General features: G+C 40.4%; 1 protein-coding gene across 6 annotated transcripts in view; it reads left to right on the forward strand.

Moving 5' to 3' along the window:
* The first annotated feature begins 38 nt into the window (after window positions 1-38).
* The window catches only part of DENND2B (DENN domain containing 2B), a 169,908-nt gene continuing 142,783 nt past the window's right edge, over window positions 39-27,163 (forward strand). The window contains exons 1-4 of one of the 6 annotated variants that reach the window (XM_072794151.1): window positions 39-85; window positions 6,326-6,498; window positions 7,101-7,139; window positions 24,113-24,373. The gene's annotated coding sequence lies outside the window, so the exon portion shown is untranslated. Of the gene's footprint in view, window positions 86-6,325; window positions 6,499-7,100; window positions 7,140-24,112; window positions 24,374-27,163 lie in introns of those variants that run through there. The other 5 variants (XM_072794145.1, XM_072794154.1, XM_072794147.1 and 2 more) reach the window with 5 other exon arrangements.

Genomic DNA, 27,163 nt, shown 5'->3' on the forward strand with positions numbered 1-27,163 from the left:
GCGGCGGGCGAGGCGTGGGGGCCGGAGTGGAGCGGCGGCGGGGCGGCGGTGGGAAGAGCTCCGGGGCGCGGCCTCAACGTTCAAGGTCGTCTACAGCGCCTCACTGGGTGGCCCGGGGGGAAAGTCAGGTGGCCTTCTGTTGGGCTAAGGAATTGTAGGGAATTAGACACCTGCCCCCAGGCGCCTCTCTCAGCCCGGTCTGTATCTTGAGATGCCGCCCCTGCAAAAGCCCCTTTCGTGGGCTCAGCGGTTTAGCGCCGCCTTCGGTCCAGGTGGAGATCCTGGAGTCCCCGGATCGAGTCCCGCGTCGGGCTCCCTGCATGGAGCCTGCTTCTCCCTCTGCCTGTGTCTCTGCCTCTCTCTCTCTCCTTGTGTCTCTCATGAATAAATAAGTAAATCTTAAAAAAAAAAAAAAAAAAAAACACCCTCTCGTTGGAGGAGATGGAGATGGGTAGGAGAATCCAAACTGTGCTGCTGCTGCCAGGGTGGCGCTTGTCGAAGAGTGTGGCCATGGGGCTGTGGCCCTCCGCCCGCAGGCAGCTGTTCAGGGCCGGGGGGTGGGGTGAGGGGTGAGGAGGGCGCCTGAGTTGTCCGTCCTCGGCCCCGAATCCCTCCAGGGCAGCTTCCTCACTCCTCCAGTGGCAAGTACGGACTCACACACTTTTGGAAGCCGCCTCTCTGGGGAGTTGGACGCACCTTTGCAGAAGAGTTGCGCCACATGTAAATGAGCTGTGCATCCTTCCCGCGCACCGCACTCCTGCACAGCTCTGGGTTACGTGATGGACCGTGTAGCCCAAGGTCTCACTGCTGATCAGTGGCGGCCACAACACGCTGCGCACAGCGGAGCATTGATGTTCAGGAAGAAGCACTTTACGGGTTACTGCTCGGTGGGGGTCACTTTAAGGCACACACGGAAATCTTCAATGCTGAGCGAGTCTCCGCAGAGGGCTCGATCAGCAGTTCTGCGCTCTCAGGATATTACTGCAACTTGTTTGCACTGTTGCTCATTTCCTGCTTTTCTCTCGCGGAAAGAAATGGAGTAGAAGTCTTCATTATCATTGGGATATTTTTCATTGTAGTGTAAAAGTATTCTAAAACTTTCCCTTCAATAATGCTTATCAAACGCCTCCTTCATTTTTTTTTAAGATTTATTTATTTATTCATGAGACACAGACTGAGAGAGAGAGAGAGGCAGAGACACAGGCAGGGAGAGAAGCAGGCCTCTCGCAGGGAGCCCGATGCGGGATTCGATCCTGAATTCCAGGATCACGATCTGAGCCGAAGGCAGGTGCCCAACCACCGAGCCACCCAGGTGTCCCCAAACGCCTCCTTCAGAACATAGTAGTTAACCGGTGCACAGGGTCCCCAATATAAGGTCTGGAGAGCTGAGTTTGAATTCAGTCTCTGCCACTTTTTTGCTGTGTGATTTCTGGGCAAACAAGTCACTTAAAATCTTTGAACTTCAGTTTTTCCTCTTCCTGATGTTCAGGAATACCAATTGTACCAACCTCCTGGATTGAACTTCTTGAGAGTGGGGCCGTATTTGTTTTGTTTAATGAGTTTAAGGTGCATCTAGTATTTCACTTGCCACAGAAAGGGCTAACAGATAGCTATTGAATGCAGTGAATTAGGAATCGGATTGCTGTAAGGATTTTGTGAGAGAATTCCTGGAAAATGCTTAGCACAATGCCTTGCAACGAGTAAGTACTCCGCAGATATAGCTAGCACTATAATGCCCCAAGCACTGTCCTAGGACTTGGGGAGAATAGAAAGTGGGTCAGGCTAAAGCAGAATTAAAAAAAAAAATGATGCTTATAAAATCTGTAGTGCTAGGAACCAAATATTAAGATTTTGTTCATAAACTGTTGCTTTTAAAAACAAATATTTGAGACAGAGCAAGCAAACACAAACAGGGGGAGTAGCAGATAGAGACTCCTCTGAGCAGGGAGCTGAGGACCCCGAAATCATGACCTGAGCTGAAGGCAGACTCTTAAGGGACTGAACCACCCAGGATCCCCTGGCTGTTACTATAAGATTGATATAAAGTGTTAATGAAACTTAGAGGAGAAAGATCCATCTATGGTTCAGTTAGAGGGATCAAGAAAGGCTTTTTAGAGAAGGAGACATTTGAGCAAAGTCTTGAAGTATGGCCCAGGAATTAATAAGAGAAGAGATATTTAAAATACCTGATAACTGCTTTTATAATGAATGTGGTTGAGAGTGAGACAGAATTTGATTTGCTTTTTTTATTTATGGATTTCAAGATCCTGGCTCTATAATTTAGCTGAGTCTATGTAACTATGAACAGATTATTTAACCATTCTCTACCTCAGTTTTGTCATCTTTAAAATGAGAATAATATTGTATTCCTCATAGGGTTGTGAGGACCAAATAAATTAATACAAATAAAGTGCTTTGAATAGTACTTGACACATAGTAAATGCTCAATAAATATTAGCTAATATTATCTTAATGAGACCTCAGCCTTATTTTTCAATATGTCCTCACTTGCCTGATCCATACCTCACGTTACTTGGCCCTCTTCCCCAGGATTCTATTACCACTTCCCATGCCCAATTCCATTTCAGTTGAAGCATTACTTTCTTCTTATCAAGTCAACTTTTTAAAATCTTTTGCTACTTCCAGGTGCAACCTGTTTCCATGGCTTTTTTTTTTTTTTCATATCGAGGTACTTATCCCAATCTGATTTAAATTGTACGTAGTTATGGTTCATTTTTTCCTAACAGCTTATGAACTCCTTGAAGGTAGAAATAGTTCCTAATTTGTTCCTAAATATCCAGGGCTTGGTAAGCAGTAGGTGTTCAATAGACATTTATTGAATTTACTGACCTAATCTTTTATTTAAATAGATCCATGTTAGGTCAGCTCTGGTGGTGCAACGGTTTAGCGCGCCGCCTGCAGCCTGGAGTGTGATCCTGGAGATCCGATATCGAGTCCCACGTTGGGCTCCCTGCCTGGAGCCTGCTTCTCTCTCTGCCTCTCTCTGTCTCTATGAATAAATAAATAAAATCTTAAAAAAAAGATAAATAGATCCCTGTTAGACCAGATAAGAATTGTCTTCTTAAAAAAAAAGTCTACCTTTTTTTTACTTTAGTGAATATAATGAATATTCAGTTATAAATAATTTTCCAGAATTTAACATTAGAAATATTTGGGAAAGAAGATGCTTGGAATGGAACTAAAGCCTAAAGACTGACATGAAAGTAAATCATTGCATTTATTTTTATATTTGTATTTATACATGTCTCTTTTTTGGTATAATTTGAAGGATTGAACTGTAAACTACAGTGAGAATCTTTTTTCTCTTTTTTAAGATTGGATGGGAATAATGATGGAACCTGCCTACCATCAAGTCCTTTGTGGATCAAACACAGCCCAAGCCAGCTACTTCTTTAAATTTTTTTGTCTTGTTTTTGTTTTTTTTAGAGTGAGAGAGAGTGTGTGACTAGGGAGGGGCAAAGGGAGAAGGAGACAGAGTCTTAAGCAGGCTCCACACTCAGCATGGAGCCTGATGTGGAGCTCGATTTCACAACCCTGAAATCATGACCTGAGCTGAAATCAAGTGTCTGATACTTAGCTGAATAAACTACCCAGGTGCTCCCAAGCCAGGTACTCCTTAAAGCCACCAGTGAGACTTGAAAATGGAACAGCAAATAGAGGGAGGGCATATGATCAGAAATGTATCTGATCATCAGTGGAGAAAGAAAACTGTTCCTCTAAGTCTTCCACAATTTCTCTCTTCACCAGGATAGATATATTACAGAGAGCACGTAGACGTTGTCTAGGTTATATTTTGGGGAATAAGTGGGTTGAAGGACATTTATATTCCTGAAATCTGAGGAAAGAGATTGGTGCTGTATTTGGACTTCTTGAAAAGAAAAAAAAACAAAAAACAAATTTAGTCTCTAGGGTCACAACCCGGGCCGAAGGTGGCACCAAACTGCTGAGCCACCCGGGTTGTCCCAAAAAACAAATTTAGTAAAGAACAAATGCAAGTATTTTTCTCTATGTGAAGAGGGCAAGAAAGGGTTAAAAGCCTATGATGTAAAAGTGGGTATCATGCCAGAGTTAGACAATGATTTATACTGTACATACCAGAGAATGTATAAATCATTTCATTTGACAGGTGGTATTTTTATTTCTTCAGCAGACTTAGGGAGCTTTAGAATCATTACAGCTTTGTAAAGTAGTATTATAGACTGAGTCATTAGATCATTCATTTTGCCTGATTACATCAACTCATTGGGTTTTTGGGGAATGAAAGAAACTCATTATCAAAATTGTCATCTTGATTATATAGATTAAAGAAAATGGATCAAAGTACTGAGAATTAGCTTTCACAACCTGTTAAGAAATTGGAAGTTAAAAAATTGATTGCAGAGCAAGAATGATTAGGAAAAAGTTTTGTCATTTAAAAAACTATCAGAGATTAAAGGCATGACAATTTTGGTCGATATAAATAGTAGGAATCCATGTGGAGTTTTTTTAAAAAAATGACTTTATTGAATTGAGGGATAATCTATATTACATTATACTTACCTGTTTTAAGTGTACAATTCAATAAATTTTAGTAAATTTATAGAATTTTGCAGACATCACCATGATCCAGTTTTGGAACATTTTCATTAACTGAAAAAGATCCCTGTGCCTACCATATGCAGTTAGTCTCAGTTCCCACCTCTAGGTCCACGCAACCGCTATTCTGTTCGCTATTTCTATAATTTTGCCTTTTCTAGGCAGTTTATATAAATGAATCACAATATGTGACCTTTTTTTGTCTGGCTTTCACTTACCATCATGTTTTTGAAGCTCATCCATATTGTAGCAGGTATCAGCAATTTATTCCTCTATACGACTGAATAATATTCCATTATATGAATATACTACATTTTGTTTATCCATTCACCAGTTGATAGCCATCTTAATTGTTTCCATTTGGGGACCATTATGAATAATGCTGCTATGAAAGATTGGATACAAGGCCTTGTGTGGATACAGGTTTTAATTTCTCTTGGGGAGATACTTAGGAGAGGAATTGATGAGTGATATGGTAAATGTATGTTTAACATTTTTAAGAAACTGCCAAACCGTTTTCTAAAGTGGCTGTACCATTTTACATTTCCACAAATGATGTCTGAAGGTTCCAGTTTTTTTTTTTAAGATTTTATTTATTCATAACAGACACAGAGAGAGAGAGGCAGAGACACAGGCAGAGGGAGGAGGAGGCTCAATGCAGGGAGCCCGACGCAGGACTCGATCCCGGGTCTCCAGGATCACACCCCAGGCCGAAGGTGGCTCTAAACCGCTGGGCCACCAGGGCTGCCCGGTTCGTTTTTCCACTCCTCCTCAATGCTTGTTATTATTTGTCATTTGAGTATAGTCATTCTAGTGGGTATGAAGTGCTATCTCGTGATTTTAATTTGCATTTTCTTAATGACTATTGATATTGAGCATGTTTTCTTGTAGTTATTAGGCATTCCTATTTCTTCTTTTGTGAAATGTTTATTCAAATCTTTTGTCCATTAAAAAAAAAGATTTTATTTATTTATTCACGAGAGACACACAAAAAGAGAGGCAGAGACACAGGCAGAGGAAGAAGCTGGCTCCATGCAGGGAGCCTGATGTGGGTGGGACTCGATCGCGGGTCTCCAGGATCACGCCCTGGGCTGAAGGCTGCACTAAACCGGGGCTGCTCTCTTTTGTCCATTTTTAAATTGGCTTGCCTTTTTTTTTTTTTTTTCTTTTTTTTTGAGTTATAAGAATTCTTGTTCCAAACAAGAATTCTTTATCAGCTGTGTGGTGTATAAGTGTTTTCTCCTGGTCTGTGTCATGTCTTTCATTTTCTTATTTGTGTTTTTCAAAACATAAACATCTTAAATTTCAATGAAGTCCATTTTCTTAATTTTTTTCTTTTATGGATTGTGCTTTTGGTAGGTAGGCAATCTTTGCCTAACCCAAGGTTATGTAAGAAGTTTGCCAAATGACCTGTGTACAGGTTGGGGAACACGACATCAAGTCTGCCATTACCTTTATTTTCTGTTGTGTGCAAGGTCTCGCATTCAGGCAGTGCACACCTAGGACATGTACATACTTTCCAGACCACCAAGGATATGTGATGTGAGTTTATCAAGGTCCGCTATGACTAGCTTGTTCCCCGGATCTTATTGTTAAATTTCTGGCTGGTCTGTTGCTCTTACCAATCAATACTGCAGTCTCAGCCAGCTGTGATGTTGATTTTTCCTGATTGTTTACTGCTTGTTTTCTGTCTTTTTTTTTTTTTAATTTTTAATTTTATTTATGATAGGCACACAGTGAGAGAGAGAGAGAGGCAGAGACACAGGCAGAGGGAGAAGCAGACTCCACGCACCGGGAGCCCGACGTGGGATTCTATTCCAGGTCTCCAGGATCGCGCCCTGGGCCAAAGGCAGGCACCAAACCGCTGCGCCACCCAGGGATCCCTACTGCTTGTTTTCTAAGGTCTCTTGTTTCCGATCATACCCTGAGCACCAAATCAAGTCATTGCCCTCCAGCAGCAGAACTGCTGGTTTTCATGGCTTGTCTTAACACAACTACCGTGTTACGGTTGAGGTCGGGTATAGGAAGTGGAAAAAGTCTCTGAGGTCCCAGATGCCCACTTTTCTCACTAGAGTTTCAGCAGTTTTATTATTCATTTATTTTAAAAATAAATGCTTTTCAATCTGGTCCATTTCTGCCCCCCTCACCCCTCAACATTGCTGAATGCTTATTTGACAATTTTGTATAGTTTTATTGTTGCTTTGGACAGATGATTTACCAACATCCTTACTCCATCATTCTGGAATTATCCTCTATGTAGAATTTTAATGTCCTAAAAATTGACACAGTATATCCTGACAGATGCAACAGCTTTTTAAAAACTAATATTTAGAACTTACTGTTCCTTCCAATTTTATCCTTCCTAGCCTTTTAAAATACGACTCTTGACTCTCAAGTTTACTTTTATGTATTCTTTTAGGATGAAATTTATATTTATTCTTTCTATCAGTATTTATTTGTTCAGTGGTCATTTATTAAGTCTTTGTTCTGTATTTCCATTTCAGGAAGCTCTCACAAGTCAAGTAGGAAGCCAGATTTCCAGGGTGAGAATTATAACAGTTTTAGAGTAAAGTTTAGTTATATGCTCTGGTCTGTAGTAAGTTTTCCTAATTATAATTATAGGTGTATTCCATTTTAAGAAATAATAGAAATATATTTAAAAATGTAAGTGATAATAGGGTGATTATATTACTTAAAATATGCTGTTTACACTCAAATATTTGTTATCCTTCAGTTTTGTGACTTTTTTCCAGTCACACACCATCCTCTTCATATTGTGGAGAGAAGAAAAAATTATCTACACACAAAGTTTCTGTATGTTTTTTTCCCTGTGAGGTCTAATCGTAACTACGGCAAAGATGTCCTGTTTGGGTGGGAGGGAGCAAACTGGGGTGAAATTGGAAGTTAGGTCTGGTGGCTGTAGATTATTAAGAAGGACGCCAAAGTTGAGGTGGCTCACATTATTATCTGAACTTACTTGATTAAAGGGAAATGTGTGGCAGGGAGAGAGGTATGTCACCTTTCATATAACTTTGTTCCTTGGGTCAGGGAAATTTCTCTCTATCATGGACTGGGCAAGATTGAACATAGGTGAGTGAGGCAGAGGATAACTTTCAGTATGAGAAAGGAGGAAAAGAAGATGGGTGGTTGAAATTGTAGCCAAATAGAACAAGCAGGCTTGTGGAGAGAGGAAGCACAACAGGGTCAACTAGGCTTGACACGGACCAGAGATTTCTCCAGCTAACCGTAGGTGTTCTGAGTCAACAACTAGATCCTTATCATCCTTTTTGCCATCCTTATCATCCTTATTTTAAGAAAATAAAAGTCAGGTGAGGCCAAAGGATTATTTTAGTAAATATAATAATTGGATTTGGAAGTCCATTATCTGATGCATAGCACAGACAGAGGGAAATGTACTAGAAAATGTTTCAGACTAATTGATTTTGGAGTGGTCCTCTGACTAATCTTTGAGCTAATTTTTGTACTAACATCTCATTTTATAAGTCCTAGCTTGGTCTCAATGCTAGCACTTATAAAATGAGATGTTAAAACAAAAATTAAGATAATGGATATGAAGTATTTTGAAAAGTGCATTGCTATAAATGTAAGAAAATATCATTATAAAATGCTAAAATACTAACAGCTGCTGCTAAATGAAAACTTCTTGTAAGCTAAAGCTTCACCAAAATCATAATGAAAATTAATGGAAAGATAAGGCTTAATATATCACAAATTTCAACAAACTTGTATTGAGTCTATGCTTGCTGAAGTGGTGAGGTTCATGTGTGTTAAAAGTGAAGACAGATCACTTCATTGCATAGATCCTATAGATACCATAATTTAAAAATCCTTTTCTGCTTATTGTGTTTATGATGCTAGTTTAAACTCAGCACATGTGCTTTGTATGAATCTAAAGGAGATTTTTCCAAAAAAAGATGATGGTCTGTTTATCTAGGCCCTCCAAAAGCATTTCCTGCCAGGCAGTTGACATGTAGCCTTGGCACAATTTCAGAAAACTATTTGCTTCTGTTTACTCTTCCAGATACAGCATCTCCTAGGAATTGAGATGAGGAATCTCCTTTAACTCTTTTAAATTTTAGAAGCATATTTTATATAACACTTTGAGTCTACTCTTAATACAATGAAAATTCTTGTGTCTTTAAATTCTTTTAAAAAATGCATCTGTTTTAGTAATTCACTAGCAGAGACGTCAAAGCCTTAAAGTGAGTTAACCCAATGTAATTAGATATTCTTTTCCCATAAGATTAATCATGGGATAATTGTTAATATTTTCAAAATCCTTCATTAAGAAACAGACCCACTGTTGAATTTCTTCTGAAGAGTATGTTCTACTTGGTTTACTTACAATATTTTTCTTTTTCTTTTCATATAACATTTTCGAAATATTTTGTGAAGTGAGGTAGATACTATATTTAAAAAATAAATTACTCAAAACTTTTATTTCTTTGAGGGACTAAATTTGTTTCTAAATGTTTTAATACTCATTACATAGTTAGGAATACAGGAGCATATTATAGTTTTATTGTGATCCCAGAATGCATGTTATTTCAATTAAATATAAATATCTTTAAGAGAATGTGATGGCAAATGTATTAATTTAAAGGTGAGAAATCTAGAATACAGAAAGATACAATAACTTGAGATACTGCAGTTAAGTATGAGCGAATTTAAGTCTTCTTGTTCTGATCGGAAATCAGAACAAGGCTGTGAATCAGAACACGATGACTTCTGAGTGGCAAGGATTAGAGTAAGCAACATATCAGAGACAAAGAGTATAAGAGATTGTCATATAACACCAATGGAAAGGGTAAATAGGGAACGATAAGCATATGTCCAAGGTTTGGAGGCTCAAATTCAAGGTCTGCCTTGATACTCTGGACAACACAGGTCCCTCATTTCCCACCCTCCCTTTCTCTCTGTAATTTACAAGGTTTCAGGCATAGTTGGAAGACATGGCCCTGCTTCTACACAACTGATACTGAAGGCTTATGTGTTGAGATGAATGGCTCCCTGCATTAAGGGAATCAAAAGTCAACATAGTCCAGAGTCCAGAGAGTTCTGTCTTAGGGGCTGGAGTTATGAGGGCAAAATGATTCAGCAAAGCTGGGGTCACCACTGGTACCATGCACAAAGAGTTATCTTGGTCTTGTGAATTGGTGACATTGGTCCCTTCAATGACTTCTTATCTCTGTCTTGAAACCATGTTGACTCCCAGACTGCCTGGCCCAGAAACAATCTGATTACCAGCTGACGGCCTCAGCTCAATCCTGTGAATCTATACCAGCTTAGTTTTTAGGACTTCCAGCTATATATTCCAGAGGAGTAAAGAATAGGAAATCCAGAGTTGGGTTGAAACAAGCAGAATGACTGAGATAATTCTGTTAGGAAACTAGTAATACTGTCCTCGCAGAGACCTGCCTCGTCCTCACCTCCACTGCACTGCCTGTCACAGAGTAGGTCCTTAACAAATATTGGTTGAATATCAAATTATTGCAGGGACCTGCAAGTGATGAAAGTAACTTGATGGGAGAAAGAATGAGAGAGTTACTCCTGACATAGGCACAGAGCCTGAATGCAGCTTTCAGGTGTGAGAAAGATGGAAGTGCTCAGCTATTTGGGATGTCCTAGAAGTAAACTAAGGCACAAAGAAATTATTGACATATCCAGTTCTATAGAGCCATCTAGGGCAGCATTAGAAATTAACCAAGTGTCTTTGTTCTTAGATTTATGCTGTGCACACTAAACAAATGGTTTGTAAAGATTCAAAACAGTGCTTAGGCTAGCAAAAAAAATTTCTTTAATTAATATAAAGTTTGAGTAAGTGAAATTTTAAAGATGATGGAATCTAATTGATAACTTCCTTACTCTTTAACCTGCAGATAATCTCCCTTTTTAAAGTGTTGATTATACTAGTGATTATGCAGAGAAGAAGCCTGTGATGAAAATGTGGTATAAAATTGTGTTCTTTGTTCAGCAAGTTAAAACAAGCTGGTCTGTAAGCAATTATTATCTTCATCAAAATTCCTAGCTCTAATGTTTTGGCTTCATTGGCCCAGCACGTATGCCTTCTCAAACAATTGGATGGATTTAAAACACTTATGAGATGTTTGTGCTTATATCTTAACATAGCATCAGTTCAACAGGAAAAGAAAAAAAATGTAAGATTTGGCATTTGGGCATGGTTTTAAAAAGAAAATCAAACCAAAACTAAAGTAAACAAAAAGCCCATAACAGCGCTTAAATCCCTGTATACGAATGAACATTCTTTATTCAGCCTTGTAATGCCCTTAAGTAGCTGAGCAGTAGTTAGTATTCAGGAGTGTCTTTCTGCTCCTTATTCTTTAATCACTTAACATTTCTGGAAAAAATTACCATTTTTATATGGATGATACATTTTAAAGAAATCTCTTTTTGCCTTTTTTATTTTATTTTTGGTATTCCAAACAACAAATATATTCTGTATTCTAAGGAACTGTTCAGGTGCCTGCTTGAGTTAGCAGATGATTTATAAATAAATTAGCTTTTTAAATTCTGAATTTGCATATGTGTAAATGACTACGAAGAATGTGCCTTTGGATAAGATTTGGAATGTTTATTTAAAAAACAATCATCTTTTAAGATTAAAAGTATCCACAGGTGCGCTTATGTAACTTTTCCTAGTGGGTTAGGTTTCTGGTTACATTCTTTACTTAGCTAATGATTACATAGTCAAATATTTATGCTCTATATTCTTTTGAAACTACTGTTGGGGCGCCTCGGTGACTCAGTCGGTTAAGTGCTCAACTCTTGGTTTCAGCTGAGGTCAGAATCTCTGGGTCTTTGAGATTGAGCCCCAAGTAGGGCTCTGTGTTCAGTGGAGAGTCTACTTGTCCCTCTCCCTTTCCCTCTTTCCCTCCACCTCTCCCCATGCACTGCCCTTCTGCCCCTCTACTCTCATGCACTCTCTCTGTCTCTAAAATACATAAATACATAAATACATAAATAAATAAAATCTTTATAAAAACCCAGAAATTACTGTAATATAACAGCTATTAATTGGGTAATTACCATTTACTAGATGTTGAAGATGGGTACGCCTTCAAGAGATACGTATTCTAAAAAAAAAAAAAAAAAGAGAGATACGTATTCTAGAAGAATCAACAAATTGGGTTATGGTGAACAATACTCAGGAACAGGTGTTATGGGCTATGAATTGTGCCTTGCGTGTACAGAGAGGGAGTAATTCATTTTCCCTGGAGGTAGGAGAAGTCTTTACCGAAGAGGTGATAGGAGAAGTCTTTACTGAAGAGGTGACCTTCGAATTGGGTCTATCAAAAGTATTAACTTTCTTGACATTTTCGGGAAATGACAAGTTATTTATGAGATTGGAGCATAGACTGCCTGAAGCCAGTGATAAGATATAAAGTTTGATAGAAGAGCTAGAAGGAAAAATATACAAGATTTCCCCATCAGGTAGGAGAAAAGACAATGAGATGAACAATTAAGAGATCCAGGAGGTCTAACATATAAATAGGAGTTCTAGAAAGAGAAATTAGAGAAAATTAGAGGAGGAAATTAATAAAAATAAATAAGAACATTTATTGGAACTAAATAAAGGATATAAGCCTCCATATCAAAAGGCCTACTATGTGCCTTAGAACAGTGTTAGAGGGCAGCCTGGGTGGCTCAGCGGTTTAGTGCCGCATTCAGCCCAGGTCCTGATCCTGGAGACCTGGCCCGGGATAGAGTCTCACGTCGGGCTCCCTGGATGGAGCCTGCTTATCCCTCTGCCTATTTCTCTGCCTCTCTCTCTCTCTCTCTGTGTCTCTCTCGAATAAATAAATAAAATCTAAAAAAAAAAAAAAAAAAAAGAACAGTGTTAGAAAAAGTACCCATAACCTAGGCACATCATCATGAAATTTTAGGTAAAAAAGATCCTATGAGCTTCCAGAGTCAAAAAAAAAAAAAAAAAAAAAAAGGCATCCTTAGCTGCAATATTAGAAAGGATGTGTCCAATGCCTTCTAAAATCTGAATTGGGGGTGCCTGGGTGTACCAGTTGGTTGAGTGTCTAGCTCTTGGTTTTGGATCAGGTAATGATCTCAGGGTTGTGGGGTCAAGCCCCATGAAAGGCTCCACACTTAGTGCAGTTTGCTTGAGATTCTCTCCTTCTCCCACCCCTTCTTCCCCTCTCCCTACTAGCATGCTTTTGTGCTTATGTGTGCTCTCTCTCTCAAATAAGTATCTGAAAAAAAAACTTAAAAAAGGTAAAATCTAAATCAAAAATATTTTTTACCTAGAATTCAATATCCAGCTAAACTGTCAGTCCAGTGGGAGAATAGTTTGAAATCATTTTCAGCCTTGCCAAGTATCAAAACAATTTTTACGTCCTATGCACCCTTTCTCAGAAAACTATTGGAGTAGGTGCTTACAAAAGGGATAGAAAGGGGGCGCCTGGGTGGCTCAGTCAGTTAAGTGTTTGACTTGATCTCAGGGTTGTGAGTTCAAGCCCCACATTGGACTCCATGCTGGGTGTGGAGGCTATTTAAAAAAAAGGGTAGAAAAAGAAAGAGGAAGACATGAGATGCAGGAAACACAAGATCCAACAGAGTGGAGGTTATTCTTTGAAAGGAATAGGGAAGAAAGCATAGGAAAGGACATAGGAGAGGAATGTTGAGGGAATCACACCTTTGCTTTTTCAGCGGTAAAGGCAAGCCACCTGGTGATAGTAATTAGTTAGAAGTTTTGAAAATATACAGGCTTGGAACAATTGCTATGGAAAGCAAGAAAAGAATCTAAATCACTAATAATAGTAAAAAGGATTGTTGAGCAGTAGTCAGTATTGGGAGGAGGTTTATAGTGAAGCCTGTCCCTTTGCTTTGCACCTTTCAGTAGGGTTTCAGAAATGATAAGGTACTTTTTGTCATTCAACTTCAACGCTATTTATCAGAGATCTTTTTCCTGAGATACTCTGAAGATTTGTTTTTACAAAACTGAATTTTGGTTGGCAAAAGATCTGTTTCTTCACGATATCAGAATCTGCATGCTACGGGTGCCTGGGTGGCTCAGTCAGTTAAGCATCTGCCTTCAGCTCAGGTCACGATCTCAGGGTCCTGGGATGGAGCCTCACGGCAAGCTCCCTGCTCAGCCGGGAGCCTGCTTCTCCCTCTCCCTCTGCTCCTCCTCCTGGCTCATTCTCTCTCCCTCTCTTTCTCTCTCAAATAAATAAATAAAATCTTAAAAAAAATAATCTGCCTTCTGGAAAGCTGAGGCTCTTAATAAATCACATTTGGTAGTAAATCATACACACACACACACACAAGTTTAGAGTGACAGCTTCCAATGCATCTGTAACCCAGACTTTGAGCCCTTAAATCTTGGCTCTTGAAGTCTTGATGACTTGAAAGTTGGTTGATGAGTTAAATACTCAGTGAGGAGGAAGGAACTAAAGACAGAATGGAATGCAAGTTTATCCTGCAGGAAAAGAAAAGAGGAAAGAAAGGAGAATAAGATAAATGTGAGTGCTGGGAAGAAGTTGGCTGTTCCAGAGACTGAGGATGGCTTTGTCCTCTGACTCTAGTATGTCAGCCATGTTCCCTAGCCTATTAGTGATGCTGGGGTAGGCTACCACTTAGCAATAGAGTAGACACATACAAACTGTCACTCCCATCTTTCTGATGTTCAAATTTTCAAAGTCATAGCTATGACTATTCAAATGTTAATATGAGTAACCTTTTCATAACTATTTTAACAGAAACTCCCTAAGTATTTATCATTACAATTGTCAAGAAAATATTCTTTTTTTAAAAGATTTTATTTATTTATTCATGAGAGACACAAAGAGAGGCAGAGACATAGGCAGAGGGAGAAGCAGGCTCCATGCAGGGAGCTAATGTGGGACTCGATCCCGGGACTCCAGGATCATGCCCTGGGCCCAAGGCAGGTGCTCAACTGCTGAGTCACCCAGGTATCCCAAGAAAATAATTATTCTACTATACTATTTATTTGAATCTGCTAAGTATGTAATATTGGTCATTACTGAACTAGTTAGTAGACATCTTCTCCTTGACTCTAACCTGTAGTCTAGAATCTCCCAAGAACTTTTTTCAGTTATGAGTGTCTACACCCTACCTCTGGAGATGCTGAATCAGAATCTCTAGAGATATCCTGGACTACAGAATTGCATTTTTACAAACTCCTCAGATGATTTTTCTCCCGAGAACACATATTTTATTGTTTATAGAAATATAAATGAATTGAAAGACGACTAGAGTTCTCAGGGGATTTCTGATGAACATCAGGCTGAAGACTACCTTTGTTTCCAACTTACTCTGTGCACTGCATCCAGAATTATTTTCCTCAAATGCACATCATGTTACTCTTTTCCTCAAAAACATGGTCTCTCCATTCCCTTTAGAGTAAGATTCAAATTTCTTAGTATTGCTTTTCTGGCCTTCCTGTGTCAATCAGAATAGGTTTAGCTTACACTGCAGTAACAACCCCTGAAATTTCAGTGGCTTAAGACAATAAAAGTCTATTTCATACTCATACAACATGTTTGGCATTAGTGGCCTATTCTGCCCCATTGTCTTACATGGCTTTAGAGTTTTCTGGTTAGAGAAGAGAGGCATACACATCTCTTATTCTTTTTGTTTGTTTGTTTGTTTAAGGTAGGCTCCACACCCAACATGGGGCTTACACTCAGACCCTAAGAGCAAGAGTCATATGCTCTACTGACTGAAGCAACCAGGAGCCCCTACATTCATTCTTAAATACTTTGGCCTGGAAGTGACACGTGTCATTTTTGTTCACAGCCTGTTGGGTAGAAAGTCATATGGCCCTCCTAACTGCAGGGTGAGTGGAACATATAAACTTCTGGGACTGGGAAAAATATTAGTAAGCATTTGTTGTATCTACCACAGACCCATATCTACATTTTTTTTAAAAAGTTGAGGTGGGGGATCCCTGGGTGGCGCAGCTGTTTGGCGCCTGCCTTTGGCCCAGGGCGCGATCCTGGAGACCTGGGATCGAATCCCACATCAGGCTCCCGGTGCATGGAGCCTGCTTCTCCCTCTGCCTGTGTCTCTGCCTCTCTCTCTCTCTCTCTCTCTCTCTCTCTCTGACTATCATAAATAAAATAAAATAAAATAAAGAAACATTAAAAGTTTAAAAAAAAATAAAAATAAAAAGTTGAGGTGGACTTCGTATAAGTTCATAAAAATTAACCATTTAAAAATTTACAGTTCAATGACATTAATTATATTCATGATGTTGTGCAACCATCACTTCTGTCTAGTTCCAAAACGTTTTCATCACCCTCAAAGGAGACCCCATACCCATTTCTCTCTCCCTGTAGCCCCTGGCAACCCTAATCTTTTTGGCTCTATGGATTTACCAATTTTGGATGGCACGTATAAATGGAATCACATAATATGTGACCTTTTGTGTCTGGCTTCTTTCACTTGTATAATGTTTTCCAAGTTCATCCATATTGTAGGATCTATCAGTACTTCATTCCTTTTTATAGCCAAATAATATTTCATTATCTGAATACACTACATTTTATTTATCAAGTTGTCTGTTGATGGACACTTGGGTTGTTTCTACCTTTTGTGAATAGTACTATGAAAATTCATATAGAATCTATCCAAAAAAAAGAATCTGCATGCTGGAAAGCTGAGGCTCTTAATAAATCACATTTGGTAGTAAATCACATACACACGTGCACACGCACACACACATGCATACACACACACACACACACACACACAAGTTTAGAGTGACAGCTTCCAATGCATCTGTAACCCAGATTTGAGCCCTTAAATCTTGGCTCTTGTGATGACTTGAAAGTTGGATATATATCCAGTTGGATATATATATATATATATATATATATCCAAATTATTTATTTGGATACCTGTTTTCAATCCTTGCAGTGTATACCTAGTACTGGAATTGTGGGGTTATATGGTAGTTCTATGTTTACCTTTTTGAGGAACCGCTAAATTGTTTTCCACCTAATCTGTCTTCTTACCCTCTGTTACTCTAGTTAAATGAGAAGCAGTCATTATTCTTAAAGTTAGTATTTCATAGCTCAGGCAATCCCTTTGCTTAAGTGACTTACTCTCTTTTATTCCACATGATGTCAAAACAGTTTTTTGCAAATGTTTAATAAATTTTTGTTGAGTGAATAAAGAAACAAAGAGCTATAGCTATTTTTTTTTCTCATTTTCTATAGGTTCATTTTTTTTTTTTGGAAGTAATATGGAAAATGATCGAAGGTATCGCATTCTCACAATTCTTATTTCAGGGATGCTTTTTTGGGTGAAATTCAGTGAACTTTAGGGACAAAGATAAATCATCCTGTAATCTGGGGATATTTGATTAAAACTGATGTCATTTAAAAAAGATCAAGAACTAGCGTTTCAAATCAGCAAATATTTAGACCTTACTTTCTTCCAACCAAAAATTATCTTCAAGCCTCCGAGAGAAGGAAAAAGGACCATTTGGCAATAGATAAACTGAGGAGACCTTCCAGCCTTTTGAGCCTTTTCTTGTTTCCCGTCCATCTAAAGAGCAGCTGGTATCTCATCTTATTCTTTATTCTCTTCCAGGTCCAGCCTGCCCAGCATCATCAGTCTAGCTATCCTAATATTTGCTTTAAATAAATAATAAATAGCCTGGTATTTGGAATAAAACCCCAAATGGCATTACAGAACAAAAAATAAATAGATCTAGGTCAGAGCAACCTGGGTGGCTCAGTGGTTTAGCACTGTCTTCAGGCGTGATCCTGGAGACCCGGGATTGAGTCCCACATTGGGCTCCTTGCATGGAGCCCGTATCCTGTGTCTCTCATGAATAAATAAATAAAATCTTTAAAAAAAATGGACCTAGGTCAGATTGGACCTTTTTGCAAGCTGATTATAGGAAAAAAAACTTGATTTTATCTATCTCTCATGCACTTAGGAAGGGGGGTAGTGAAAGGCACTGCAAGGTATTCTGTGGAGGAAACAGATTCTACTCTGAACAAGAGGGTAAGTGAAACAGTTCGCTTCAGTTAGCCCTTCAATACTTTAAAAACTTCTTCCTCCTCCTCCTCCTCTCCTTCCCCTTCCCCTTCCTCCTCCTCCTCCTCCTCCTCCTCCTCCTCCTCCTCTTCTTCTTCTTCTTCTTCTTCTTCTTCAAGGGAGAGAGAGGGTAGAGAGGGGCAAAGGGAGAAGGAGAGAGAGAGTCTCAAGCAGGCTCCATGCCCAGCGCAGAGCCCAATGTGGGGCTTGATTTCACAATCTGGAGATCATGATCTGAGCTGAAATCAAGAGTTGGATGTTTAATGGACTGAGCCATGCTGGTGCCCCCTTTTTAATTTTTTTTTTGAGAGAGAGAAAGAAAAAGAATACTTTAATAAATTAATAACTTATTTGTAGCTTTATGTTAAAATCCTAATTATAACACTTAAAATAATAACCACTGAGAAATTTCTTTTTCTTTTAAAGATTTTATTTATTTATTCATGAGAGACATAGAGGCAGAGACATAGGCAGAGGGAGAAGCAGGCTCCCATGGGGAGCACAATGTAGGACTCTATCCCAGAACCCCAGGATCACGCCCTGAGGTGAACGAAGGTAGATGCTCAACCACTAAGCCACCCAGGTGTCCCAATCACTGAAATTCAAATGAGATTTACTATCTTGACAAAAATAACATATATCTTAAAACATATGGTTCTTAAGGTCTTTATTAATAACTTTGTAATTTATATTAATTATTCCTATCAGGACTACTAAGTTACTTTTCCTTCTTAAATTCTATGCATATATAAATATAATCGTTCTTAGATTCCAAAAGAAAATTTTTCAGAGAAAAATGTCTACTGTCTTTGGAGAGTTTCACTGTCAGTCTGTTAACACAGTAACAGAAGGAACTATTCATTGGAGGGTTTGTTTAAGAAAAACATAAAAAGGAAGTTATTTACAAACAGATGTGGCATTTCATAACCACATCTGCATGTTAACCAGCATTGCTCGCTGAAGCTATTTGTAGTCTGGAGTTGTGCATCGTAATACTTGTAAGCAAACTGAAGATTGCAATTCTGTTAATCCTACCTGTGGACTGGAGTAGAGGGTGAATCCTTAGCCTTGCTCTAGAGTGGTGATTCTTATCTTTTTTTGAGAATACAAATCTCTTTAATAATCTGTTACAGGGTAGGGACCTCTTCTCCCCAAAATGCATTGTGCATGTATAAATAATTGTGCATTCCCTTTGAATATCTCTGGAAGAATATACAAGAAACTATAATGATTGCCTGAAGAGAGGGCAATTGGAGGACAAGAGAGGCAAGGAAGACTCTGTATATTCTTTTATACTGTTTTTTGTTTCCAACCAGGTACATATCTTACATGTATATCTATATATTTTAGTGTGTTTTTAAGGTCACAGTGTCAAAAAAATTTTGCACACAATTTGAGGTTCTGTGCTTCTTATTCCCTACAATTAAAAAAACTAGGTAGCTTTTAACAGAATATACAGTGAGCCAGTTGTTATGGATTATTTTACTTGATTACAAAAGATAGAAATGTAATCAATAGTTTCAGTAGCCTATTAGTGCCACCGTATTTGTATAACAAAACATGTTGATTCCTCAATAATATGTTTTAAAATCTTGTTAAACTTTGGTTAGTAGGAATTATTTTTTTAAACATTTAGTTTAAGGATTTTTTTCTCTTAGAGGTGGGCTGTAAAGGCAACTGTGCCTAAGGAAGGTTGCTTATTATGAGGGGAAGAGCTATATTATGTTTCAATTCATGTAATATCTTGCTTGATTCCTTTTGGGATGCCTGTGTGAGTGTGTGGTGAGAGAGGGGCTTTCCTCTAAGGGAAAATTGGCCTATGTAGAACTGACAGAGAGCTTACAATTAATTTAGTGTAGTGTTTCTTAACCTCGGAGATTCTAATTCAGTAGGTCTGGGACTAGAGCCAGAATCTGTATTTCTGACAAGCTTCTTAGATGATTTCCAAAGGGCTCTCAGCATCAGGAACTAGTGGTCCAGTATGCTCTAAAGCTGTACTGATTGCAAAAACCAGTTACAAGCATTCATACTACTACTGTTACCTTTTTTTTTTTTTTTTTAAGATTTTATTTATTCATTCATGAAAGACACAGAAAGAGGCAGATACATAGGCAGAGGAAGAAGCAGACTCCCTGCAGGGAGCCTGATTCCGGACTCTATCTCAGGAGCCGGGGATCACGACCTGTGCCAAAGGTAGATGCTCAACCACTGAGCCACCCAGGTGCTCCTACTGATGTTGCATCTATGTGACTGTAAGCCACATTTGCCTTTTGAGGGTCTTGGAAAAGAGGAAAGTAAAAAGCCAAAGGGAATGACAAGTCATCCCTTTTAAGTCATGGTAGCTACTTCTGAGTCATGCTGGGCTTCTGGAGATTACAGATCAGAGTTGTTTTATGTTGAAGCTGGCTGTAAGTCTTAAAGGTTATAGAAAAAGTTCAAGGGTAAATATGGGGTGCTTTAGAAATGAGGTTCTACTCAAATGTAGGGGGAATGAAAAGCAGGATTGGGGCAGCCCTGGTGGCGTAGCGGTTTGGCACCGCCTGCAGCCTGGGGTGTGATCCTGGAGACCCGGGATCGAGTCCCACGTCGGGCTCCCTGCATGGAGCCTGCTTCTCCCTCTGCCTGTATCTCTGCCTTTCTCTCTCTCTCTCTCTCTCTCTCTCTCTCTCTCTGTGTGTGTCTATGAATAAATAAATAAAATCTTAAAAAAAAAAAGCAGGATTGGATTAAATAGTATTTGTTGAGGTTATGGATTAATAATTAGTAATTAGTTTCTCTAAAAGACATTTTAGGATAATTTCAATCTTTAGCACTTAAGGTTAGCTATTTAAGCAAAATGTACTATTTTTATTAATAATTTAAAAAAATGAAATGATATGTGGAAAAGTTTGCCCTAGAAAACTTAAAGGTGATTTGGGCCACCATTCTTGCCCACTTGCCTACTTTAGAGAAACCTGGTTCTTTGGATCATGAAGCATAAATGAGCCCCCCATTGCCCCTTTGATTAAGACCACTTAGAGGGATCCCTGGGTGGTGCAGCGGTTTAGCGCCTGCCTTTGGCTCAGGGCGTGATCTTGGAGACCCGGGATCAAGTCCCACGTCGGGTTCCCGGTGCATGGAGCCTGCTTCTCCCTCTGCCTAATGTCTCTGCCTCTCTCTCTGTGTGTGACTATCGTAAATAAAAAAAAAAAAAAAAAAAAAAAGACCACTTAGAGTATTATAGGCAGAGTACATTACATGGGAGGAAATAACTGCTTCATGAGTACTAGACCTGCAAACCTGAAAGACTTCCTCAAAAATCTTAACCACTTTGTCCCTCAAAGAATAATAATATTTAAAAAAAAAAAAAACACCCAAGCAAAATCTATGAACCAGAAAACCCAAACTACTCACTATGTTTAAGTGCAGGATTTAAAATAGAAAAAGGAAGTAAAGTCCATCTCTGTGATGTCAAGTGCTATTTTGGTATATAACAAAATAGTTGAATCATAAGTCCCTCAAAGTTAAAATATTAAACAGACTCTTAGCTATAAGATGTGTTGCCAGGCATCTGTATGGAATATAACCATGTAATCAGAGCATATTGTATTTCTCCACACAAAGAGAAGCAAAGCTACTGCTTCTAAAGATTAGGAAACTTTCATTAGACTGACAGAAGACAGTACAGAGGAAATGGCTTGGGGGTAGAGGAGATGTATGAGAGAGGATGAAAGGAACAGCATTCATACTCTCCAAATTAGAGCCAGGATGTTTATGCTCAAATCTTGTCTTGGCTCTGTGTTGAGGGGACTGCATAATGGGGACATGGGAATGTGTATCTGTGAGATCCCTAAATTAGGCACTAAATAGACCAAATTCCTCCTATAAACGCTTTTTATTTGTAGCAGTCTCTGAACATTTCTGAATATATATTGTGAGTAAAGCCCAAAGCCAGCTAATGCTAATTACCTCTTCCTCTTTTCTGTTGCTAGTATCCTTCCTTAAGGCTGTTATTTCATTCTGTTGTTTACAAGTCACATGCCTCTAAAGGATTGTAACCTTATGGGGAGTGGTTTTATTTACCTCTCATTTACTCAGGCAGCATCTATGTATTACTGTGCACCTATTTCATGCTGGGCACTGTGCTAGGCACATACGGTATAATTATTGGCAAGACAGACTGGTCCCAGGCATCACAGAGCTTACGTCTCCCTTAGCTTTGTCAAGTGATGTGGAATTAGATTAATGCAAATTACTTAATTAGCACCATTTAAAACAGCACTAAAAACGGTTCAGATGTCAGTGTCTCTAATAAAATTTTGGCCAGTATTAAGATTAATACATTAGTGGAGTTAGACTCAAGATAGTATTTAGGCTGTATTTAGAAAATTTAAGGGATGTTAATTTTCTTTCTGAAAGAGCAGATCTACTTACAGTTTTTCTTAAGAATCAAACAAGTTCTATGCATAATTTGCAATAGTACTGGCAAGCAAAAGGAACGGCTATTTGCGTCTTGTTATTGCTCTCTTACATTGCATTAGCGCACAGAAGGCAGTGGCAGCGGTTGTAGAGGTGAAAAGAGTTACTATCCTGGCTCTGCTGGAAAGAAAACCTTGATGCTTTCTTTACAGATGTCAGTCACAAGAAAAACAGGATTTTGATAGGATTTTATTAGTTTTGCAAGTGGGAAACTTATGAACCTCCTTAAAGAGCTTAGGGAGCTGCAGGTGGAATTTGCCTGGAAGGTTGTTGAATTCTGTTGCTTGTGTTCCTTCAGGATTCTTCTCCATGAGTTCTCTTGTTGCTTGTGGAAGATAGAACCACCCTAATTTGAGACTGAAGATTGGAGAAGGCTGAGTCCATTTATATATGGCCTTGGTTTCCTGAAGGGGTTCAAGTGCTTCACTGAACTAGAGGAGAAACTCATTGCTAGATTTTGAATTTGGAGTAAAACTTGTTCTGATTTACCCCATTTCAGGTTATCACCTGTATTTCTTTTCTTTTCTTTTTTTTTTTTTTTAAGATTTTATTTATTTATTTATGAGAGACACAGAGAGAAAGAAACATAGGCAGAGGGAGAAGCAGGCTCCCTGAGGGGAGCCCAATGCAGGCCTTGAACCCAGGATCCTGGGATCACGACCTGAGCCAAAGGCAGATGCTTAACCACTGAGATACCCAGGTGACCATCACCTGTATTTCTCAGTGGGCCTCAACAACAGAAGTCTTGGGTTTTCCTAGTGGAGAACCAATTCACTTGACCAAGTACTAATGTATTTTTCACACACAGACAACTGTGTCACGCGGTGTAAAAGGCCTTCTGCTAGAAAGGCCAAACGTATCCTTTGGTACTACTATTACTAAGATAAAGAGTTAGTACTAGTAATTTATGTTAATATCCTTTTTGGGCCAAGGAACAATAATAGCCTTTAGGAGTTTGTTTCTTGCCACTATTTCTCTTCTATCATGAAGAAATTCAGTTATTTCCAGGTATCTCTTAAAATCCCCATTATTTTTGATGCTTGTCCTGCAGCTGAGTAACTCCCTCTTTAGGATATGTGATAATTGAATTAGCTTGGCTTGGGCTTTGAAACATGTCTCGGCCATAGCCTGTTTATGTTCATTCATGCGCATTTGCTCCTTCAAATTGTAAACTAGGTTTGTGAAAGTCAATTTTATGCATTACAATATCAAGGTCTATTTTTAGTGGTTCATGGGATGGGAAATTGGGTTACATGGCTTCCTAACATCCCACCAAGTATGTCTGGGTTTGGATTTTAAGTGGTTTGCGTTATTCTTTTCCAAGTGGATTGTCACACTGAGTTAACGATGTCTTTCAGAATTCCACTAATAAATCACAGATTCTCACTGCTAGTATTCCATTGCTTATTTAATGACACCCTATTCTAGTTTTGGGTTTTGCGAGCTAAATGGAGTATTTAAAACAAAAGCTCCGAATGCCCTTGGAACTTTTGGTGCAGATCAGACTCCTTGGAACCCTAGCGCTTTCAGAGTGTCTCTGCCACTGCTGCAGTTCCAAATGTAGCTTCTCGTGATGTCTTTCTGGGTTTTGCAGGGCTCCCCCAGGCCGAGGGCTGGGAGAACGGAAAGAGCTCATCGGTTTGTTTGAAGGCAGGCAAGCTGTACAGGCAGCTTTTCCCAGACTCTCCCAACTCCGGCTTTTCATGCATACCAGCAGAGCCGCTTTTTTCCTCCAGTGATTGAAACCATCTGGACTGCAGGGGGGTCACGTGTGTATGAGAAAATGACATAAAGTTTCAGACCCCCTTGTGCTTTGCTCCAGATCCAGACAATTCTTGTTCGGATGGTGCCGAGGTGAGGGCCGTCCAGCTTGAGGGCCAGCTCCTCAACCTGCCCCCCACCCCCATTTCCCCAGCCCGGGTCGCCCCCCTCCCCTCCCCTCCCCTCCCCTCCCCGCTCCGTACGCTCAGCGCGGTTTCCTTGTTCCCTCCAGGGCCTCGGAGCACACCCCTCCACCGGGCTCCGGCAGCCCACCCTCTCCGTCTCGGGTGGAGGCACACCTCCTCCACGCCCCCTGCGCTCGGATCCGTGCTCCCTCCCACCCGTCTCCCTCCAGCCCGGCCACAGCCCCGGGCGCGGATGCCTGCCCGACCACCGCCCTCTCTCCCGGAGCGGCTCCTCCCCCGGGCTGCGCGGCTCAAGACAAGCCCCCGTCGGTGCGAGCGCCCGGGCTGGCTGGGGGGCTCCGAGGTAGGTGCGTCCGGCCGCCGCCCCGGCTCCTCCAGACGGTCTCCCCGCTGGGGCGGGGGGGGCGGGGGGCAGGGGTCGGTGCCCTCACCCCGGGAGGGGCGCCGGGGCCGCCGTGCCGCGCCCTCCCGCGCCCTCCCGCCGCTGCCGCCCCAGCCTTTCCCCGCCGCAGGGCGCTCGGGCCCCGGCCGAGGTCCAGCGCTGTGAGTATCCGCGCGGGGCGCCCACACTCGGGGGGCCTCTGCGGGCGCCGAGGGGCAGGGCGGGGGCAGCGCCGCGGGGCTGCGGGGACTGCCCCCCGGGCGGTCGGCCGCGGCGGGCTCGGCTTTCCGGCGGGCTGGGGCCGCGCAGTTGGGGGTGGGGAGCAGCGAGCCCCGGTCTGGGGAAGCGCAGGGCTGCGGGGCGCGGAGGCTGCGGGCGGGGCGGGCGCGGCGGGCGGGCCTGGGACTCCCCGGGGTCCCCCGAGCTGCGCTGCCCCCGAGCCCTTACCTGGAGCTGGGCTGGCTTGTAGGCGGGCTCCTCGAGGGACACACACACACACACGGAACTCAAACAAAGGAAAATTAACTTTGCATTCCATCACTTCAACAAATTAAACTGAGACTATTGGTGAACGATTAGCTCTCCTTTTTTTTTTTTTTTTTTTTGCCCTTCTCCTAAAGTGCACCAAATATTAAAGATGTATTTTTAAGGGACTCAAGACTAATGGAATACACTTTAGCCAATGTTTGTGCTACCTTATCCAAGAATTTAGTAATTTAGTAGAATTCAAGAGACTGAACATTTTCAAGTGTTTCTGAAGAGATTACTTTCCTGGGATCTTTGTATGAATGTGGTTTACAGTTACTTGAACATGAAGAAAACAACTTTGGCACCTTCTTCACGAAGTGAGAAAATTTGCCTGAATGCTGCCTTAGTCTAGTTCTTGATTTTATCCCTATGCAGGTGTTTCTGTTGTTTGGGACGTGGGTCTTGGGAATGGGAAAGAGGTCATTATCTCATCTACAGGACAATTTTGAGCTATCTCTTACCTGCACACACTTGGACTGGCCATCTTGACCTGGCCACAAGATTAAAACCCAAATGACTACATTATTGTTTTTTTGTTTTTGTTTTTTTTCCTCCAAGTAATATTTTCAGAGGGTGACTCCATTCACAATAATGAGATTTTTCAGAAACAGGGGCTTCTAAAGAATCAGAAATGGTTTAGGTTCCAGAAAGCTGATCAGAGACAGAGACCCAATTGCTCCATAGTCTGTCTCCAGTGCTGCATTAAGGACCGCACAAAGCAAGAGCTCAAGAGGAGCCTGTTGAATGCAGGGAGTGAAGTAAAGGCCTCCTGGACTCTGCTGGCTTGTCTGAGAGTTGCCCTGTGACTATGTAGATACAAGCTTCCTTTTTCATTTATTCAGTAACGATTACCCTTGGGGGAAAAAAAAAACTCCTCAAGATATGGGGGAGATTTGTTCAAGTGTATATGGGAAGTGTATTATCTTCAAAGTATTTTTTATGGAACACTTAGCGATTGGCTGATAATTAGTAAAAACTTTGCTCTTGGGTTTGTAGACTCATTGGAGATAGAGGAGTGGCACCTAAGAGAAGAATAACAATTTTAGATCTATTGGCTTCGAATATCAGAATTAATTATAGAAGCTCAGAGGGGAAAATAATTACGAGCCAGAGTGGCTTCATGGTAGAGAAGGGATTTCAGTTAGGCCTTAGAGCGAAGTATGGCCCTAAAACTGGCAGAGTTGCTGGGGAGAGTTTCCAGGAAGACAGAACAGATCATTTGGATTGGAGCTGGTGAGGAAAGCAATACTTTCTGAGCATCTTACTCTGTGCCACAAGCTGTGCTCTCTCTTTCATTCTCTAGTGATGCAAAGTAGTTGTTGTTATTCTTATCTTCAAGAAAGAGAATTCTTGTTTTTAAGACAGAAAATCCAAAAGATGAGTAACCTGCTCAAGATCACATAAGTAGTGAGTGGTAGAGCTGGAATGCTGACTCCTGATTGTCTGCTTCTAAAGCTTGTGCTTCCACAACTTTCTTCCAAAATGAGTAGTGGGTAGTTCAGTTGAAGCCGACTAGTGAGCTTGAATTCTGGCTCAGGAGCTGGAACTTTATCTTATACACATTGTCTGACTTTAAAAGGTTTTTGAGAAGAGGATGATGGGCAAAGCAATGTTTTTAAGATCAGTGTGACATCAGGGTACAACAATGTGATACGCTTATCATAGGTAAGGTAGTTCTTAATTAAGGAAGGTTAAAAAAAAAAAAAAAGTGAAGGTAGCAAAGATACTGGGTGTTTAAATTCCTGCTCCATTTACCATAGCATCCAATAGCTTGGTTCACTGGGGAAGAGCTCATTGCACTGACCACAGGGCTGTCGGGGGTCTGGAAAAGAGCTGGGCCTGACCAGGCAAACATTGAACTGGAGTGTGTATGTGGAGCAACATGGCTGGCAGTTTATATTCCCCACATGTGTTGCAATGCTTTGGTGAAAGTTTTTTGTTTTGTTTTGTTTTGTTTTGTTTTCTTTTACGACTATCCCAGGACAGAGCTCAATGTCGTAATTTGTTTAAGAGCCTTTACTAAATGGTGAAGTTAAGCTCCCAAACCAGGGTCTGCCCTAAAGATCTCATTTAAATTGAGGTGTCCTGATATCCCCCAATATTCATTTGTTTCTTAAAAAAGGCTGAATTTTAAAAATTTGGTACTGGCAAGATAAAAATGAGTTGAGGTTACCTTTCTTAGTAAGACCAGTTTAGAAAAAAATGCACATTTATTTCACTTATTGTT

The sequence above is a fragment of the Canis lupus genome, chromosome 23 (assembly GCF_048164855.1).
Source record: "Canis lupus baileyi chromosome 23, mCanLup2.hap1, whole genome shotgun sequence".
Classification (NCBI taxonomy): domain Eukaryota; kingdom Metazoa; phylum Chordata; class Mammalia; order Carnivora; family Canidae; genus Canis; species Canis lupus.